General features: G+C 45.9%; 1 long non-coding RNA gene across 1 annotated transcript; it reads left to right on the top strand.

The window, feature by feature from the left end:
* The first annotated feature begins 736 nt into the window (after window positions 1-736).
* Window positions 737-16,610, top strand: LOC147235972 (uncharacterized). Its single transcript, XR_015104236.1, has 4 exons — window positions 737-753; window positions 5,647-5,718; window positions 6,061-6,315; window positions 14,042-16,610. It is a non-coding gene; the product is annotated as an uncharacterized LOC147235972 (long non-coding RNA).
* The last annotated feature ends 687 nt before the right edge of the window (window positions 16,611-17,297 follow it).

Genomic DNA, 17,297 nt, shown 5'->3' with positions numbered 1-17,297 from the left:
GGGGGGGAAGGGGGGTCGGAGGTGGTGGTGATACAGGCTGGCCTCCCGCGCTGCATGTGAATCACTCCCGCCTCCTCAGCCAATATCCTCAGCAGGTTCTTTGTCCCTGGAAGCGCCGGCCTTGAAACCGCTCGTTCTCCGTCCCGCCCGGCTCCCCTGGCCGTCCGAGAAGGGGGGCTGGAAATGGAAAGGGGGCGGAGGGGTGGAGGGTGGAGGGGGGTCAGGCAATATAACGCGCTAATCCTCGGCCGGGATGTCGATAATGAAAAATATGCTCCCCCGTCGGGATGTGTGGAGAGGTAGATTTCTGTCAAAAACCATTCCGGGAATGGCCGCGGACGCCGGGTGTTCCTGCGTTTCCGTAGCAACCTGACCTTTACCACCGCCTGACCCCCAGGTGATGTCGATCCATGTGTGTGTGTGTGTGTGTGTGGTTTTTTTTTTTTCCAGGCGCAAGAAAAGGGAGGGAATCGATCACGTGATCATTCTCTTCTCTTTAAAACACATTTTTCCGATTAGCTCATTTTTGCTGGAAACGTCATGCATGCGAGAATAAGTGTTTTGCGTTATATTTAAAATAAATCTTCTTTTTGGAGCATATTTTTGGTGTGGAGATTGTTTTTCCAAACTCTACAGAGTTGAAGTTTTATTTTTGTTTCAGCAACCTCCTGTGGTTATGTCGCAGTTTGGAATGGTGCAGTTTTTCCACATGGGGTCTTCGTCTATTTTCCAACATCCAGAAACAGGCAGCAGGTTAATTGCCCCTTACGTGTGTGTGTGTGTGTGTGTGTGTGTGTGTGTGTGTGCGCCCTTGAAAGGATGCTTCCCTTCCAGGAATTATACAGAAATATTTGGTTGTTTTCTCTGCAAGTGTGTTGTGGATGTGGACATTTATTACATTCAACATCTAATCATGTGTTTGTACTTCCAAAAATTAAAGGGAACACTAAAATAACTCATCCTAGATTTGAATGAATGAAATATTCTCATGAAATTCTTAGTTCTTCACATAGTTGGATGTGCTGACAACAAAATCACACCGAAATGATCAATGGAAATCTAATGAATGAACACATAGAGGTCTGGAATCAAAATAAAAGTGTAAAAACTCATTCCAGTCTGATCCAACTTGGACGTCGTGTTCTTAAACCAAATCAAAATAAATCATTTTTGCTTCCTAAGTTTGATTTCACACACGTGTGATTGGCTTGGAGTAACTATGTGTTATCAAGTGTTTTGGAGCGCTACATATATATGCTACATACATTTTTACATAGCTTGAATTTTATTTATTTCTCATGATCTTTATTGTTATTATTTTTGTTATTATACTATTTTTATATATTCTATATATATGCTATGTATATTTTTACATACCTTGAACTTTATTTATTTCCCATGATCTTTATTGTTCTTTTTCTTTTTGTTTTTATTTTTGTTACTATACTATTCTTTATTTTTACGTAGAGTTCTATTTTGACTCTTTCCCCACTTCAACGAAAAGCAACATCATTCGGATTCATTCATTCGCTATCTATACTCGAGAGGCGGGGCTTAGCCTGGACCAATCAAAGGGCCACATTTAGAGACACACACACACACACCTTCTCATTCACACACATGGACTGTTGCATGAACCTTTTTGGAATCCGACCTTCTCGCTGTGAGGAGGAGGCGCTAACCACCGCTAGCCACCGCGCCGCGTCCATATAAGGATAGCATCTGCAAACAAAGATGGCGGACATGCCTCGGCCCGCCGACCGTGTTCCAAAAACAATTAACGCGAATGTTTTTATTTCCCGAAAAGCCAACAAACGCCGGCGATCCCGGTCCCCCTCGCTCGCAAAGCGGATCGTTAACATATAGCGGGGGTTTATTAATCCCCCTCCGCCATCAGGTCGCCGAGGTCATCCGAACGGGACGTCTTACGTCCGATACGTTCTTACGACGGTGATTTGAAAACACGGCAGACGGAGGACAATCCCTCGAGGAACGCCGCATTCCGGTTTGTGCGACGGGGAAACGCTCTCCGTCCGTCGGGTCCGGCGCCGCTTTCCGCCTCCAAACGGCAACCTTGAGTCACACCGAGGAACCCGGACGTGCGCGAGGTTTAATTATTGCGCGTCCATTGTACCTGCCTGGCTGCAGGCGCCGATGCGCCGCGCTGATAGATGGTATCGGCACGTTTTATTTGCGGTCCCGCGAGGGGCGGGAGGGGCTTTTCTTCAGCGGGATCGAATTTGTTTCTGTCTTTAATCAACGCCATTGTTTTCGTTGGGTTTTTTAATTAATGGGATTCCAATGGGGATTATCTCGATGTATAATAATTACATTTATGGCACGATAACATGGCTCGGCTGTCAGACGGAGAAGTTCTAAGAACTCGGTTCTAAAGAAGCGTCCACCGCCGATTGCGCTCCAGGAAGTAGCCTCCTCCGGGGAGCCTTTTAGTTTTGCAGAGAGAAACAAAACAAACCACCGAGATAGAAGAAGAAGAAGAAGAAGAAGAAGACGACACGGACAACATGGCCGCCACGGCGTTCATGGAACAATAACCGTAGATTTTCAGATGGTTGGAGTGTTTTATCTTCTACCTGGATTGCTTGGGTTTGTGAAGAACCTTGTTAGCCATTAGCTTCCTTCGCACATCTTCTGGCCCAGAATGTTGATGTTCACCAACCAGAAGAGCCTGGACTTCTTGGTCACTCGATTTCTCGACGCTTGGGTCCATTTTTGCCCCAAGAAAAACAGCAAATTCGTATCTGCTACTAGCCGTGGCTCATGATTTCCACCGGTCAACGTTGTCACATGAGTTCCTATGGAGCTGAAAAGATTAGACGCAAAGATGGTCCTTGGAGCTGGAGGTTCCCAAAATGACAGCTTCGTTCCTGAGAAGGTTCTGGGAGCTGCAAAAGGTTCACGAGGAGCCCAACGTTCAGCCGTCTCTTGCAAAAAATAAGCGTCCGCCGCCGCCGTCGTTCTCCGAGCCGCCGGCTCCACGCCAGGAAACATTATCGATCTGCTCACCTTGCTGAACCTGAGCAAGCAGCCCTTTTTTAAGAAGCGACCTCGGCTGTATCCGCGCTCAGCAGAACGTTTTCCTGAAATAAACCTGGTGACGTCCCCCCATCCGATCCAAACCGTCCTTTTAAAATTCATTTATTTTTGAATTTGGACGCATCGGCGAGAGCAGCAAGGTCAGGAGCTTCCGCAGGAAGAATTGTCCCGACGTGGATCCCGAACGCCTCCGTCAGCAGGCCGCCGCGTCCAACCTGCTAAAGGAGACCGCTAAAAATGCCTTTTCCCTTTTTTTTGTTTCCACCTCTCGGGCGGTCAGGACGTCATTATCAGCCTCTGACAGCAGCCGTCAAATCACAATCACTCCGAGAGCAGAGGTTTAAGGATGCATTTAAGGACGGCGTCGGAAAAACACAAAAACAAAACAAACCAACAGCTAGCGCTAATTAGCCGCTAACTCTGCCGTGACATTTCGGGGCTCCGTCTGCCTTTTTGGATGATTCACGTTTTCAGCGAAAAAGTGGCACGTTGGAGGATTTCGGCCGTCCGTCGGGGTCAAACCGAGGTCGGACCGCATGTCCGTCACAAAAGTGGGCGGAGCTAAAGCTCCCTCTGGAAAAGACGTAGAGAAAAAGAGAGAAAACCTGCAGGAGGTTCATTGAAAACATTAAATTGTGCAGATTTGTGAATGAAAGGATGAACCGTTGCATCTATATGACATGCAAATGAAAGCGTGAACGGTCGTATGCGTCTAAATGATGAAAGCGTGTGCGATTAAAAGAACGAATAAATGAATTCATTCACTTTTTTTTTTGATCCCTTTGGAAGAAAACTGCATCCACAAATTACTCTAAACACAGTTTCATGTTTTATTGTATGTTGTGACCCTATTCAGATCATCAGTGAAAGACGCCGGGCTTTTCAACCACAGGGAACACACACACATACACACACACACACACACACACACACCCTCAGGACTATGTGATGGGGCCACAATGGCTGTTAAACCCCATTAATCAGCCACATGTAAGGGGACAAAGGGACTTTGGAAGACTGGGGAAAACCCTCCGCGACATCAAAACTCCGCTTAATGAAGTCACCGACAGCTAAATAATTAATAACAAACCCACGACTGATTAAATATGAATACGGACTATTACGGTTACATGTGGAAAACAGCCTTTCTAGCAAACATTAAAACGTCTGGCTCCATTTGCGGCTCGTTTATGGAACCTCTCCCATTAAGGATGCATTAATACTGCAGGCGCAGTTGAAGGGCATCGCAAAGTCCTGGTCTAAATATTAAAGATGGCTGTCGCCGTGACGGGGGGGAAAAAAAAAAGACACCAAAAAAAAAAAAAATGTTGTCAGCAAGCTGAAGAATTAGGGCTATGTAAATTTCATCACATCCCCCCGACTTAATGACAAAGCGGAGATCAAAATGTCACGAGGAACAAAAAAAAAAGCTCTCCATAACTGATTTAACAAAGTCAGACACAAGATGATTATTTAATGACCGCCCGTGTTCCAGGAAACACACACGCACACACACACACGCTGAGGACTTATACACCAAACCATTTCATTTGGCTTTTCATGTGTATGTGTGTGTGTGTGTGTGTGACCGGAACTGTGGTCCTTATCCGCACACACACACACACACACACGTGCACTGTCATGTGCACATCCGCTTAGGCTAGTTTTGTCCCGCTACCCCTGCGAGCTAGCATCGACCTCCAGGATGTTAGCCGTTAGCGCTCCAATGCTAGCACAGCAAATCTAGAATGTGTTATTTTAGTGTTCCCTTTAATTTTTGGAAGTACAAATACATGATTAGATGTTGAATGTAATAAATGTCCACATCCACAACACACTTGCAGAGAAAACAACCAAATACTTCTGTATAATTCCTAGAAGGGAAGCTCCTTTCAAGGGCGCCCCCACACACACACACACACACACACACACTGAGGACTTATACACTAAACCATTTCATTTGGCTTTTCTTTTCATGTGAATCTGTATGTGTGTGTGTGTGACCGGAACTGTGGTCCTTATCTGCACACACACACACACACACACACACACACACACACACACACACACACACACGTGCGCTGTCATGTGCACGTCCGCTTAGGCTACTTTTGTCCTGCTACCCCTGCGAGCTAGCATCGACCTCCAGGAAGGCCGTTAGCGCTCCAATGCTAGCACAGCCGAGCTAAACTTTTGGAAAAAATAAAAAAAAACCTAACTAAAAATCGATGTCTGCGGCGCACGGATGTTTTCCCCCGATACGCATGAATATCAAATAAATTTACGAACGCCGGCGCCCGGACGTCCCGCGAATGAGAGCGCCGGTTTCCCCTCTGCAGGATTGGCGTCGGATGTAAACATCAAAAGGATGCGGACTTCAAAAGCCGTCCATTAGAATTAAAAATGCGGTCGCGGACAGTCATCATTATTACCCCGTCTTCTCCGCGTCCGCCGCCGCCGCCGCCGCCGCCGCCGCCGCCCTCCCGTCCCTCCTCCGCCGTCCCGGGGATATTTCACGGGGTTGGGGGGGGTCGTAATGGATGCCGAGTGTAATTGGATTTGATCTCGTGTTCATCTTCATCACATTAGGCTTCACTCGGAGAAAAGGGGGAAAATACGGAGTCCATCCTTCAACGTCGGAAGGAAATTTCCATGACGATGGTCCGTTTTCACCCGGCCGGCGTTTGACACACACACACACACACACACACACACACACACACACAGTCGCTCGTACCTGCAGACGCTAACCCTCCCGCCATATTGAATTTGTTACCTGTAATGAGGGTTTAAACAGCCTCGATGGTAACATGAAAAATAATGGGATCGTAATTATGGTACGGGAGGATCGGATGATGTGTCTGACCCGAGGTGGAGAACGCCGTCCAGACAAGAGGAGGGACGCAATCATTCATTCATTCATATTCTAAACCCAATTTATCATCCATGAAGTTGCAGACGCTCGGTCATTCATTATTCACACTGCTTCTCCACCACCTGCAGACGTGGAAGGAATGATGTGGAAGGAAGACGGAGAACCTGGAGGGAACCCGGGAAGGAGGACATGGAGAAACATGGAAAGAACCAAGCACTCGCGTTGGACCGAATTCGTGACATTTCCTTGCGCCGATGGAACGAGCCGGGTTTTCATTGGTCGATTTTCCGTCCGCAGATCAACGGACGCTCTCCAATCTCTCCCAGCATCCACCTCTCCGCTTGATTATTCCTCTCTGTTCGCAAGGTCTCCCATTCACCAAGGTATGTAGATCTATATTCTTATTTATTCAAGGATAAATAAATCAACGGCTCTAATTGAATGATCCTAAAAGCAGCCACAGACCGAGTGCTTGCCGGTGATGTGCGGTCAGGGGAGGCAGGTGAGGCAGAGCCTCAAAAAAAAAAAAAAAAAAAAAGATAAATAGTAATATTTTTCCACTGATCTGATTCATAATTGTATTTTCTTTATGATTCCAATATTTTTTTTGAAATGCTCTCAAGCACAAATCACTGAATTTGCACATTTCCTGATCCAATGTATGCTAAAGTGTGGCAGCTGAGTCACCTCTGCATACGCAGTCACTCCTAAACTGGGCTGCGTGGCACGTTATCATTTCTGTGTAGAAAGATTTATTATATTATTCTAAACACCAAGACCTACAAATAGCGTCACGTATTTTGCAGAAGTGCGCGATACGATTTTTCTCACTGATTGGAAAATAAACCGTAAAGAAAAGTCATGAGGTGAGGCAGATAATTCTGTGCCTCACCTGAAGGGAGGTACTCCAGTTGGCAGGTGCGAGAGACTGATGCTCCTCTAGAAGCAATGTAGGATCTTTCCTTTGGTCTTTTCCCTTCAGGGTCTCCACAGCCAATCCACCTTCTTCATCTAACCCCATTCTCTGGATCCTCCTTTGGTCTTCCTCTCGACCTCCAATTCTAGCATCTGTCTACCAATACCTTCACTATCCCTCCTCTGTCCATGACCCAACCATCTCTGACCTTCTCTCCAAAACATCTACCCTCTGACAGACTCATTCCTGATCCTCTCCATCCTTGTCACTCCAAAAAGGACCTCAGCATCTTCATCTCTGTGACCTCCAGCTCTGCCTCCTGTCTTTTGGTCATTGTAGATGTTTGTAGATCATCTTGTAGATCATTCTGGCTGATGTTCTTCTATCTCTTCGCACCCCTGACACTTTTCTCCACCCATTCCAACCTGCTTGAACCCGTTTCTTTACCTCCAGTGTAGGATAAAATAAATAAGATATATAAAAGAAAACAAGGAGGAGTTTACAACAAAGTACCAGAGGTTTTTGTGGAGAAGTCGATGAGCGTGGACTTCATACAAACTTCCACAAATTGTTTTCAGTTTTATAAAAAAATTCGATGAGACAATCGGGAATAAGTTCTTACGATTGCAAATATAATGCCAAAGGAAGTGAGTGCCTCGCTGGACGTGAACCTCACCGCACACCACAAGTGTTTGTAGATATTCGTGCTACGTTGATGCAGTATTCCTTCATTCTGGATGTTGTGGTTCAGTATTTGGGTTGTAGATGTCGGCCGGATCGTGCGGTGGAGGCTATTTTTGTTGTTTAATAAGAATATTTCTGTCCTGAAAAAAGAAACACATGGAGTACCCGCTCTTCCCGGCTCAGTGCTTCTCCTTTATCTGACCGAGGTCAACAGAGAAGAATTATTGCCAAAGTCCGGGGTCATTAACACGGTTCTTAAGTTGCACGGAACATCGGCGATTGTGCTCTTCGGCAGCCGGAGGGCGTCTTTTAATGAAAAATCCATCACGTTGGGTGGAGCTCTGTCCTCGTCCGGCCACCGTCAACCCCTGCAGGCCCCTGCTGATCTGCAAAGATGTGGACGCCTTCTGTGGCCGAACCTCCACCCCTGTGTGAAATTATCAGTCGGAAGGGAAGTGAACGAATGCCGAAGTACCGGACGACATGATCGAGTACTTGTCTTCTGTTACGGCCGTGCATCTTAGTTCAAGGTCGAGCTCTCAGGTCATATGTGCTGGGAGGCTACCCTCAGCTGCTGAGCATACAAGTCCAACAGATACAACAGAAATTATCTGTCTGAAGGGAAGTGAATGAATGCCGAAGTACCAGACGACGTGATCGAGTACTCGTCTTCTGTTACGGCCGTGCATCTTAGTTCAGGGTCGAGCTCTCAGGTCATATGTGCTGGGAGGCTACCCTCAGCTGCTGAGCATACAAGTCCAACAGATCCTGACCCGGGAATCAGAAACTTTGGCACCTGTGGTTCATTTGGTAAAGCAGGCGACCCTGCGATCGACGGTTCCATTTGCGGCTCCTCTTGCCTGCGTGTCCAAGTGTCCTTGGGCGAAAGATGGGACCCCTGGTTGCCCCTGATAGTTTGGTTAGCCCCTTTCTTGGCAGCTCTACAGCCATCGGTGTGGGAATCGGTGAATGCTGTCCTCTTTGAAACTGCAAGGCTTGTAAACGCGCTAAGCTGCGACTGTCGGCCTGGCACTCGGCCTGACGGCCTGCAATTCTGCCCTCGCTGTTGAAGGCATGCTTGTTGAACTAAAGTAGGAAACGGCAAAGAACAGGTCACCGTTGAACACCATCTTTCATCAGTTCTAGCTTTGCAAAATACCAAATGCGTCTCTGTTAAACAAATCAAACATTTACTTCCGAAGGGGGCCGAGTACTGTGTAGGTCACAGGCTTTTAGTCGCAGATTTGTCCTCCCCAGGGGCCCGTCTGGCCCGAATGTGGCGCCGCTCGACGCGACGTGTGAACACATTTTAACGACTTCGCCAGAAGATGCTTCTTAATCGCACTCCGGCATTTGCCAAGCCGTCCTGTAATGAATCAGTGGAAGGCGGGCGAGACAACATGTACCTTCGGACTGAATTAAACTTGCATTGTAACAGACTTGATCGTGGGTGGAGAACCCCACGGCAGCAGGAGACAGGGGAGGAGAGAGGCTTGTGGAAAGGAAACTTCAGCTCAGGCGTAAGATTTCTGGTCTAAGAGGCAGAAGAAGAGCAGAAGGAGTCTGCGGAGCCGGTCCGGGGGGGAGGACGGCTGACGGACAGGCTGCACGGAGAGTCTGGTAAAGATAATTCGAAGTGAAATCAAACAAAGGGGCGCTGGAAATGAGCAACAACGAGTTACCTGGATAACCAGCCTGCAGCTGCAGCTGGGGTTTGCAACCTCTACTACTGTTAGCATCTAAAACTGCTTCTAAATAACTTCTCAGCCAGTTTGTGAGTTCTTCTTTGACAGAGATACGACATTTAGTGACACGGTCGAGTCAAGTCGGAGTCAACCCCGGACCAAACTTAGGTTAGAGAAACCCAACAGGGTAGCTCTAGATCTAGAGAGTAGTTGTAGCACTAATATTTACATGCTAATTGCTTGAATGTTCATGCAAGAAATGAAAATGTAGATCAGGGATGTGCAAACTACGGCCCGCGGGCCACATTCGGCCCGTTGCTCCTTTTTAATCCGGCCTGCCGAATTCATATTTGATGTGATTGATCGAATGATCAGATCAATGAATGTGGGAACTCAAAGAGGAGATGATTTCATTTTTGGAGCTCCTGAGCTAAATGGCACAGTTTGGCTTTGAGATTTAGCCTTTTTTCTGCGGACATGCTGACACACATGAACTAGCTGGACGAGAAGCGACGAGGGAAAAACCGGTTTGAGCAGGAACCTTCAAAACCAAGCTGGTTTTATTTTGCAAATGTCAGACAATATTCGGACAAACGTCGGGCGAGTTTGATATGTACTGTTGAAAAATGCGTTTTTTTTTTTTTTTATATGTATCGTATTTTGTGGTGACCCGGGCGGTTTGTCAAATTTTAAAAGTCAAGTTTGCACGCCCCTGATGTAGATGCAGCGGCGGATGAAGCCATACTTTCTGGGAAAAAGAGCCCGAGGTCTCGGGAGAAGATACGAAGCTAAAATCATGCATTGATGATGGGATGTGAGCGCGCGTAGACGTGCACAACCAGATGCTAACGTTAGCATCCCCTAAAAGGAAGGTCCTGTCGCGTTATCATCACACCTGCTTGATGTTTTCTTCCGGCCGAGATAAACTTTTAAGCTCCGCGTCCGACCACCGATGTCGTCACCATGGAGATGGTGAAGATGCTAACGTTAGCATCCCCTAAAAGGAAGGTCCTGTAGCGTTATCATCACACCTGCTTGATGTTTCTTTCCGGCCGAGATAAACTTTTTAGCTCCGCGTCTGACCGCCGACGTCGTCACCATGGAGACGGCGAAGATGCTAACGTTAGCGTCCCCTAAAAGGAAAGGACTGCAGCGTTATCATCACACCTGCTTGATGTTTTCTTCAGGCCGAGATAAACTTTTAAGCTCCGCGTCCGACCGCCGACGTCGTCACCATGGAGACGGCGAACAAACCGGCTGTTAGCGATTCCATTCAAAGCCGGAAGCGATTCTCGAAAAGCGGTCTGCCCTCCTGTTGTTTGCCAACTTCGCAGATTAACACCGACCGGTCCAAGCCGGTGCACGACGGCCGTCCTCCTCCGGTTCTTGTGCAGGTTGAAAGCGATCGCCGTTTACCCCGAACCGTAGCCGCCAGCACCCCCCCCACCCTTCCCGCCGCCACCCGCCGGCCACCTGCCAGCCTTCCCTCGCCGCTCGCCACCAGCTGGGCTCGCACTTCTCCGGAGCCTGGCGCTCTCCGGCAGCTCGCAGTCCATCCCAGCAGTCCACGCGCTGCTTCCAGTCCTCAGCCTTCTTCCCCCCCTGCTGTCTGCCAGCCTTCTCATGTTCAGCTCCACTAACTCATTTTCTCTGAAGTGACAGAGTGTGTGTGTGTGTGTGTGTGTGTGTGCGTGTCCAGCGTCTGAGGGAATCTGATATAAAAATAAGAAGGACAAGATGTTACGTTTTCCAACTTGTTGAGAAGTGGGATTCACGCCGTCGGACATGAACGCGTGAAAGTTCATGTCTTGTTTCGTTATTGTTTGGTTTTATTTTTATTTTTATTTTTTTTTGCGGGCTAAATGCATCCCTGAACGCCTCGTCGGAAAAAAGGTAGAGGAATGGAAAGTCGGCGCCTGAGAAGGAGGGAAGAAGGAGGACAAAGGGTGTCATGTTGTCATGTATCAGGTGTGTGTGCACCTGGATCGTGATTCCATGCATAAATGTATCACCTTATGAGCTTGTGTGTGTGTGTGTGTGTGTGTGTGTGTGTGTGTGTGTGTGGAGTGCATACACAAGAATCAACCTTTGACAGAAAAATGTGCAATGTAATCTTTCTGGTGGTGGTGGTGTGTGGGGGGGCTCGGCTTGGATTCAAGATGTCGCTGTGTGTGGTTGCCACGGCGACGGTGGGGTGAGGGCAGGTCACTTGGACACATTGTCAAGGAGCTTCTCTTCAGAAATTATTAGAAAGAAAATTAGAAAAAAATGATATACAAGTTTCAAGGGGAAATCTGTTCAAATCAATGTAAACTTCATAATTGATAATCATAACAATATGATTAAAAAATATAATTTTATAATGATACATAATAATTTTAAAATCTACAATAATGATAATAACCATAACAATCCTATTAACGTAGTAGCAACAATTGTAATAATGTAATTATCCTCATTATTATTATTATTATTATTATTATTATTATGCTCAAGTGGTGTTGCATTTTCCTTTAAATAAAATTTTAAAGAAAAAATAAAAGAGGAGCTCCACGGCACCACGTTCCTGGTCTCTCGCTGGGACGGCGGTTATAATTGAAGGTGTTTTGTTTACATGATACAAAGAAGCACGATTGCGAAGGGCGGCTGACGTTAGCGCGGCAGGCTAATCGTAAGAAGCTGGTTTTCTAGCTATGTAGAACAAAAAAATGATTCCCATTATGACTTCATCTGGCAACCTAATAGAGACAATATTATTACACATTTATTATCCTCCTTTGTGTATCAATATGAGATTTTTACCATAGATTATAGCGGACAAGGATTAATTACGGTAATCTTTCTTTTTCCGGGTCCATGGAGCACCAACAGCACCTTCCGCGTTGCCGTAGGAACCCGATATTCATCGACACTCGATTTTTCATAAAATGATCAAATGTGTGCATTAATTCACATTGCTACAGGAATTTTTCCAAGGCAGCGGCGTGAAAAAGAAAATTAAAATAAAATAGCACTGTCTCATATCTGGTTGCAGACCACCTTACTACACCTAAACCATAAATAAAATAAAAAAAAACAATAAAATCAAATGAAGTAAAAAAATACAATAAAGTAAAATAAAATAGGACAAAATAAAATTAAGAAATAAATAAATGAATTATAAAATACAATGAAATCAAATGAAATAGAAAAATACAATAAAGTAAAATAAATGAAGATAAAATAAAAAAATAAAATAAATGAAAAATAAAAGTAAATGAAATGAAATCAAATCAAATCAAGTAATAAAAAAATAAAGTAAATTAAAATAAAATAAGATAAGATAAAATAAAAAAAATGAAATAAAATGAAATGAAATGAAATAAAAAATAAAGCAAAATAAAATAAAATAAAATGAAATAGAAAATAAAATAAATGAAAAATACAACAAAATGGAACAAAATCAAATAAAATAATACAAAATGAAATCAAATAAATAAAATAAAATAAAATAAAATAAATAAAAAAATAAAATAAATAAAAAATAAATGATTGAAAAATAAAATAAAATTAAACAAAATAAAATAAAAACACTGGGTTGCACAGCGGGTGCAGAGCTCGGTACTTGTCTCTGTATGCATGTGAATGGACGGGTCTAGAATGAACCCCGACTCTCAACCAATGACTTTAACCTCACCAGTCCCACATTCGGAGGAGTGGAAAATGTCATAATTGAATGAATGAATAAATATCAGGATGTGGTGCAGAAAGTCCTAGTTGCGATCAGATTGATCTCATCCCATTCTCTATAAAGTGTTACGTTTTAATGTACAAAGTGCATTGTAAACGCGCTAACTTAACATAAGGAATGTTAAGTTAGCTAATCCAGATATTACCCCACTATCTTAATCTCAATATATCTGCCGGAGGCATATATATCTATATATACTGCTCAAAAAAATAAAGGGAACACTTAAAAAACACATCCTAGATTTAAATGAATGAAATACTCTCATGAAATACTTTGCTCTTTACACAGTTGAATGTGCTGACAACGAAATCACACAAAAATGATCAATGGAAATCAATTGTATCAACCCATGGAGGTCTGGATTAGGAATCACACTCCAAATTAAAGTGTAAAAACAAACTCCAGGCTGATCCAACTTTGATGTAATGTCCTTAAAACAAGTCCAAATGAATCTGTGTTGCTTCCTGAGTGGACACTATGATTTCACACAAGTGTGATTGACTTGGAGTTACATTGTGTTGTTCAAGTGTTCCCTTTATTTTTTGGAGCAGTATATATATATATATCTATATATAGACATTTATCCGCACCATTTTTCGTCCACCATTGTAAACGGAGCATCTATGTTTTTCCTCATATCGACGTCTTCACCTTCACCTTGCGGAGGAAAAGAAAGAAAAAAAAAAAAAAAAAAAAGCCTTCTTGTCTTCATAGAAAATAAAAGCTGGAGTTTCAATATTGGTAGAAACGTTCAGTTAAATCAATTGGGTTTTCTTCTCCATGGCTCTCAGTTCACAAGGCTGTTAGAAACCAGTTTACCACAGAGGAGGCCGCCGTGTCGCCGCCGCCTCGCCGCCGCAACTGTCACATAATAGTGTAATCTGTCCAGAGGTGGGGGGAAAGTAATACGGCCACAAATCTCAGGAGGTTTCAAAAACCTGTTCCTCTGAAATCCCAGAATTGGACTGATTTCATGGCACGTCCCTCCAGATACGCCAATGGAGCGTGAAATTGAGTCACTCAATGTGAAAATGGGAAAAAAAAAAAAAAAAAAAGAATGGAAGAAAATCTTTTCTCTTCCTATTTCTCTGCAGGGAGACGACGAGCGGCGACTTCGGCGGGGTGGGGAGGAGGTTCGGACTTCGGTTTTTTCTGGGAGGCGATCCACGTCGGGCCGGAGCGAGGCTTCGCCGGAGGGGAAGCTCGTCGGTCGGTGCCGTCGGCGAGACGAGAAAAAGGGGAATTCTAGAAAAATCCCCGCCGTCGGAGCCGCACCAGGACGAGGAACTTGTCCACATGGACAATCTTGGTTGGTAGGCGACTCCAAACCTTCTCGCGGTGGTGGTCGCCCTCGTTCCCGAACGCCTTCGACTCAAAACCCAACCGAATTATCCAGAGCCGTTTTACAATCCAGCCGTTTGGTCCAAATCACCCGGGATCTCAGATGTTCACGATCGCCCCAGAAGGTCCCAGAAGCCCCTCGCAGGGTAGGAACCTTTCAGGGTTACCTGTGCTTGGTCTCTTCTAGTGCGTCAGGACAATGGAGGAACCGCGGACCTCCAGCTCCTTGGACCATCGTCCTTCGAGGCAAGATCTTCTCGCCGCTCCATGGGAACTCCTGATGCTTGGTGGAACTCACACACCACGTCCACTACCAGATACTATTTGCCTTTTCTCTTGGAACAACAAGGACAGAAGCATTGAGGTACGGAACGACGAAGAGGTCCGAGCTCTTCCGGCCTCAGAGTGGTTCCAGGGACCCCCAGAGGAACATCACCCCCAAAAGAAATCCGTTCTTCTCAACGCGGGGAGGAGATAAAAACATCTCAACCCATTGTTCCATGAACCCCGCTGTGACCTCCATGGTGTCCACATCACGGTGAATTCAAGAAGTCCCCCTGGTGGAAGCTGCTTCCTGGAGCAGAATTGGAGGACAGCTCGTTCTTGGAACTTCCGGAAGCAGCTGAGACGCCCCCAAAAATACCAGGCAGGTTTGAACGCGCCCCCCCCCCCCATCCATGCTTGGGCTCCATTCAGGAAAACGGCGGCCGAGATGAAGACCTTTCCCTTCTCCTCGGAAGCCGAGGCCCCCGCGAACAAAACACCGGAATTGGGGAGGGATTCGTGTTAGTCGTCTGCGCGTGAAGCCGAAATAGACGCCCTGAGACGGCCGGGTTTAACGGCCTGTTATTGGCCCCGCTGTCGTGCATAACTGAATAAAAGAGGTTTGGCATGGAAATTAGATTAAACAAACGCTGTGCCAGAGGGAGGAGTGATCCTTGACTGCAGCAGGAGGAGGAGGAGGAGGGAGAAAACTCAATTAGCACAGACCAACAGAGAGGATTTAGACTTTTAAGGTCTTATTGTTTCACACGGTTTTATTTCCAAATATCCGTGCGATCCTACACGAATTAAGTCATTCATTTGTTAAATATACGGCTCCGGAGCCCGGAGACTCCGAAGAACCTCCTTGTCGCGTTGTGGAAGGATCCCGGCTTCTTTCACCCCGTCATTTAAAGAGATGTACGATCATCGTGGAAACTCGGGGTCTCCTGTGAACCTCTTTGTGGACCGTTGGAGGAACCCGGAGAAGCTGTAGGCTTCATGTAAGAACATGGAGGCCCCCTTTCGGGGAATCCAACCAGGGATTTTCTCGCTGTCGGAAGGAAGCGCGAACTGGTGGTTACTGATTCATCATGATGGTGTCATTTGAAGGGCGCAAACATCTAAGGCTGGTTTGAAGTGGTTAAAGGTTCATGACCTTCATCGTCTGGAGGTACGTTCCATCAAAAAGAAGCGACGGAACGGAGAAAGCGCTTTTTTATTTTCCCGAGATCGAACCGCTCGAGGCTGCCGTTCCGCCGTCCTCGGCCGGCGTGACCCCGGCTCGGGCCAGACGGGCGGCAATCCCGCAAAGAGCCACCGGACGCGAAAAAGAAAAAAGAAAAGGATCCTTAAATGTCGTATTTACTGGATTGCGGATGAAGAACCCTCTGCCGCCGAGGCTTTCAGCCTGATCTCTCCTATCAGGTGGAACATCTTCATCCAGGCTGACCGAGCCTGTAAAACCGAATGTCATTCTTCAAGCGAGGCCGCCCGGAGTTCCCGTTCCAGGAGGAAATTAACTACAATCAGATCCGGCAGCCTTTAGTATATTAAATCACCGTGGCAACAAAAGCATCCGGTTGGGCCCCGAACACGAATCCCGTGATTGATGATTCACGAAATGGTCGCAGAAATCCCGAGAAAGTCAAACGGGGATTTAAATGAATGGGAAAGAGCTTCTCCGTTCGACCGTCGGCGCGCTTTAGCACGTTAGCGTCCTCTCGCCGCCGCCGGTGCAGAGGGCAAATCGGTTACCTCGTTTCAACACGTCCACGCGGCGACCGGGAGGTATCTGGGAGCAATTAGGGGTTGCCGAGGCGATCTCTGGGGTCGTCGTGGCGACGGTTTGACCTCTAACCCTCTGATTGCGCGTAATTGGGCGAACGAGGGACGGGAAATTTGTTCGTAGAAGAACGGCGGTTTCATAATTGAGGTGAAATTTATAAAAAGCATTACGTACCCCGAGCTGACGGCGGGGTCGCCGAGCGACGAGACGTCTGTCAAACCCGATGTGCGTCTCGTTCGTTTAAAATAAATTGTCCATAAAAAAAAAAAAAAGTACTGTTTTTGCCGTGAATCTCACACATCTGAGAAAACACAGACAGGCCAGATGGAAGCAGTGACCCGACGGCCACCGGGCAATCGGCTGACATTGCAATCATGCCAATTTTTATTTTTTTTTGTAAAGCCCCGAGAGATATGGGGGAATAAAAAAAAAAAAAAAAAAAAAAAACGGCAAAAAAAAATCTCCTAGGCTCATTTGTCATTATTCAGGCGGCGTCCGTGACTTCATGGTAACCTCAGCTTTAAAAAAGACCACGCAACTCCAAACAACTTCATGTGAAAATTGAATTCAGATACATTTTTTTTTATGTTTTTGTATGTCTTTCGCTATCTTTTAATTATCTCTTTTTTTTATATTTATACTTATATTTATTGATTGTTGTGCTGCTATGACAAATTGCACCCCATTGGGGATCAATGAAGTATTATCTGATCATCTTCTAACACCGTGAGCAGCTCCACCTTCTTCAGATACTCAGACCTGAATTGATTGGATTGGTTGATTGGATCACCTGGGTCGGGTTGGTTAGACGCAGCTGCGGGTCGTTGACCGGCATCAGGTGACTCGTTCAGGTCAGGTTTGGCTGGTGAACACCCGGAAGAAGAATGTAGGTGAGAATCGACCACCTTCAGCCATCAGACGCGATCAGAAGCTCACCGCCGAAGCCAAGCGGAAAAGTC

The sequence above is a fragment of the Fistularia commersonii genome, chromosome 3 (assembly GCF_037954325.1).
Source record: "Fistularia commersonii isolate RoL2024-O1a breed Wild chromosome 3, RoL_Fcom_v1.0, whole genome shotgun sequence".
NCBI classification, from domain to species: Eukaryota; Metazoa; Chordata; class Actinopteri; order Syngnathiformes; family Fistulariidae; genus Fistularia; species Fistularia commersonii.
Note: the sequence above shows the minus strand (reverse complement) of the source record. Positions and strands in the feature narration are given on the sequence as shown.